The following is a 4569-nucleotide window of genomic DNA, read 5'->3' on the forward strand; positions in this document are numbered from 1 at the left end:
AGAAAAATCCGAAATATAATCAAACCACCCATGAGTCAGCTACAGACATGATCTCCATGTCTGTAGCTCACGAGGACTTTACCTTGCATCTCCATGCAAGTAGCTGAGTCGTTCTAGTCTTACTCGAGATCACCAATGCCCATTATTGGTATCTCTAGACTAGGAACATATTTCTGGCAATGGACGTGTGGTGTCATTGAGCCCTCATGATCGTGATCCCTATCACAAATCCTCAATGTGACACCTGTTCCATTCCAAGGACTTTATCCAGTTACTCATATTCAATATTTGAGACAAGCAATATGAAACAAGATAAATAATGCTTTTATTCATAAAATATATTCATAACAAATAAAGAAATACATGGGTCCATCTGACTCTTAGATTGCCTCTAGAACACCTATGTACTAACAATCATAACATGTGAAGGACAAGATTTAAAAGTAAAGGTTCCTTTTTGTGATGGACTTGCATTGTAAGAAGAGTCAAGGTCTTATGTTTTCCTTTTATGTATGCTAATGCTTCTTGTTAATATTAATATTTACACAAGTGAGAAAATAACTCTCAGTAGATGAGTAGTTGAGAAAATAAAACAAGTAAATGGGTGGCGCGGAGTTCTTTGGTTCAAATATTAGGCCAAGTAATTTAGGGTTAGTGATTAAAACTTTTGCTTTATGTACCCTAAAAGGGTTTATCTCATTCAAATAAATAGAATATTTCTAAAAAAACAAAAAGAAAAAAGAAAAAAAAACAAGTAAATGCATTTTACCCCCTTTGAATTACGGGGCAAGATATACTTACCACAAAAAATATTTACCACCTTTATAACCAATCTAATTACCATTGATTTTCGTTAATCTAACGGTTATATTTTATTAAGAATTAATAATTAATTAATAAGTACAACCCAATAATTTTCAATAAAGTATAACCGTTAGATTGACAGAAATCAACGGTGATTAAATTAGTTGTAAGGGTGATAAACTTTTTTGGTGGTAAATATATCTTTTCCCTTGAATTATAGCCATTCTAAATCCAATACTCTTGGTATTTCAGCTAATCCTTTAAGTTGTTTTTAATGAAAGTGTTGATATCATTCAAATTATACTGATGTTCCCGGGACCCTTGTAACCAAATTTTAGGCTATTAAGTAACTTAAAATCAAATTTATGAAGTTTATGTGATTAAAATATAAAACTTAACTCCAGGACCTGATGGGTTTCCTGCGCTATTTTATCACAGAAATTGGGATTTGGTCAAAGAGCAAGTGTTTAATAGTATGAAGTGGTACCTTTCCAAGCCGGATCAGATAAGGGAGATCAACCATACTCTTCTTGCTTTGATTCCCAAGGTGGATAGGCCCTGCCTCATGAAGCAATTTAGACCTATTGCTTTATGCAATACGGTCTATAAAGGCTTAAGTAAAATTCTGGTGAATAAAATTAAACCTTTTATAGGAAATCTCATTGCTCCTAACCAGGTGAGTTTTATTCCTAAGAGGAATATTCAGGACAACATCATTATTGTCCAAGAGCTTATTCACTCCATGCATAGGATGAATGGAAAGAAGAGCTTCTTTTCAATCAAGATTGACTTGGAGAAGGCTTATGACAGGCTCAATTGGGGATTTATTAAATCAGTGCTTGAAGAGGTGAAGCTCCCTGGTGATTTGATTGCTGCTATTATGGGCTGTGTCACTACACCTTTCATTGAAGTGCTATGGAATGGTGCTAGAACTTCTGGTTTTCTTCCTCAAAGGGGAATTAGGCAAGGGGACCCACTTTCACCCTACCTATTTGTCCTTTGTATGGAAAAACTTACACACTTAATCATGGATGAAGTGGAAAGAAAGAATTGGCAGCAATTAAGGCTGGTAGGTCAGGGCCACAGATTCCCCATCTGATGTTTGCTGATGACATCATCATATTTGCTGAAGCTTCCTTAAGCCAACTAGCTTGTGTGTCTGACTGCTTGGTTAAGTTTGCCAGAATGTCAGGTCAATGTGTGAGTATGGAGAAATCATGCATCTATTTCTCTAGGAATACCCCTCCAGGGATTGTTGATTCTATTTCAGATGTAAGTGGCTTCAAGGTAGTTAAGAGTATTGGTTGCTACTTGGGAGCTCTCATGAGGCATGGGAGGGCTAGTAGAACACACTATGCTAGTGTCATAGACAGAGTACAGAATAGGCTTCAAGGATGGAAATCTAAATGTTTGTCTTTGGCTGGGAGATTTACTTTGGCTAAAAGTGTGATTTCAGCAATCCCAATGTATCATATGCAAAATAATTCTTTTCCAAGCCATATATGCCAGGACATTGAGAGATTGCAGCGAAATTTCATTTGGGGGGATTCAGATACGAAAAGAAAGGCATACTATATTGCTTGGGACCAACTCTGTAAACCTAAAGACTGTGGGGGCCTTGGTATTATAAAGCTCAGATTTCAGAATGAGGCTTTTATGCAAAAATTTCTTGGATGCTCATCAATGATCAAGAGAGTCTTTGGTCCAAAGTTTTACTTGGTAAATATGGTAGGAAGCAAGATCCTAGAAGAGGATTTATTGTTAAACAAGGGGACTCCCCTCTATGGAAGAGTATCTGTTCGGCTAGAGTTAAGATGGACCCTCATTTGACTTGGGAAGTTGGAAATGGCAAATCTGTGCTTTTTGGGTAGACTGTTGGAATGGTTGGAATTCTAGCTTATATGAGCTTGCTTGTGTTAAGCCTCCCAACACAGATTTGGGTCTAAAAGTCTGTGAATTGGTTGCGCATGGAGCAGGAGGCTGGAAGTGGGAGTATTTGAAAAATTACCTTGATGATGGCATTATTAGGAAGCTGCAAGATACTCTGCCTCTTTCATCTTCTGGTCTGAATGATAGGCTGTGTTGGATCAGACATAGTGCTTCTAGATCTATGGTTAGGAATGCTTACTGTCAGCTAACTGATCTTTATGTTGGAAAAGATAAGCTTTGGTCTTTTATTTGGAAATGGAAAGGACCATATAGGATTGCAGTATTCTTATAGCTGGCTTGTTTGAACAAGCTCCCTGTTAGAAGCATTACTGGACTTTGGAGTGGTGGAGAGACATCCTGTCCCACTTGTTTTGACAACCAGGAGACAATCTTGCATGTGCTGCGTGACTGCAAAAGAGTCAGAAGTGTTTGGGAGCAATGGTTTGGAGGAAATGTACCAGAAGCCTTTTTGGCAGCAGAGGGTATCGATTGGTTTAAGCTCAATGTTTGTAAGTCCTTCTCATCCATTTACTGGCAATCCTGGAATGAAGCCTTTTTTGTCACTTGTTGGTTCTTATGGCATTGGCGAAACCTTATGGTACATGATAACATGTTCTCTTGGCCTGGGGATCCTTTGAGTAGGATACTGATTTATTTAAAAGATATGAAAAAATGTTGCAGCAGTGATCCTTTTTCCCAGGTGCAAATAGAGATTCCTCTTTTATTGGTTGCTGTAGTAATGCTCAAAAGGAAGCTGTTAAAATTCTGGTTGATGGAGCTGTCAATTTGAACTCCAAAGCTAGAGTTTGTGGAGGTTTTATTTGCAACTCTAAGGGTGAGTGGTTATCTGGCTTCTCTCTCAATATTGGCAGCTGTTCTTGCCTTGAAGCTGAGCTTTGGGGAATTTGGCAAGGTCTTCAAATAGTGAAGGATCTGAATTTCAAGGAAGTATGGATCGGCTGTGATAGCAAGGAAGCTATTTTTTGTATTAACTCCTCAACTGAAACAGATGGTAGTTCCCTGTTAGTTAGGAAGATTAGAAGTATTGTTCATTCCTTGGAACATGTTTATTTTGAATATGTTCTGAGAGAATTTAATTTCTGTGCTGACAGATTAGCTTCTTTAGGTTGGAAAGGTAGGGGTAGAGAGTTGAATGTGTATTCCTCTCCCCCTACTAGCATTTTTCCTCTTTGGAAAGAATTTTGTAGCTTTCTGCTGATGAAACATGTTTCTTTTGACATGCATCAGCTTTCAATTTAATTCTTCTGGGCTAGGCCCTCCACTTTTACCAAAAAAAAAATATATATATATATAAAATTTTTTGTAATAGTAAGGTCTTGGGATATTTGCGTTTAGTAGGTTCCGTTTGATTAAACTAAAAAAAATTAATGTTTTCATTTAAAATCAAATTTCGAGAAAATAAAGTGATAAAATAGAAAAGTTAAAGGATGAGCTAAAGAAGAGCAATGTTTTTTTGAAAATAAAATACACTTTACTTCCCCCAAAAAAAATATCTCAATAGTCATGTTGCCTTTTCAGTTTTACTAGATGCGATGAATGTAATTCAATCCTCTTGTACTAACCGCAAACTGTGTGCGATATAATAAAGTGAATTGTTATTTTTTTTTGGTGAATGAGTGAATTATTATTATTTTGTTACTAGAGTTGCAAAGCCCAATTAAGGAAAATATTTTCGATATTGACTGCATATTTATTCTACCTCTGCCTTTGTGATTAATGTCCTACGAATTTCATTTTTCATTTTTCATTTTTTTTAATTTTAATAAAGGGAGTACTAGTTTGTTTACCAAAAAAAAAGAGGAAGCACTAGTTTAA

This window comes from Gastrolobium bilobum, unplaced genomic scaffold (assembly GCF_033153095.1).
Source record: "Gastrolobium bilobum isolate Gb01-03AN ecotype WA unplaced genomic scaffold, APGP_CSIRO_Gbil_v1 utg13105, whole genome shotgun sequence".
NCBI classification, from domain to species: domain Eukaryota; kingdom Viridiplantae; phylum Streptophyta; class Magnoliopsida; order Fabales; family Fabaceae; genus Gastrolobium; species Gastrolobium bilobum.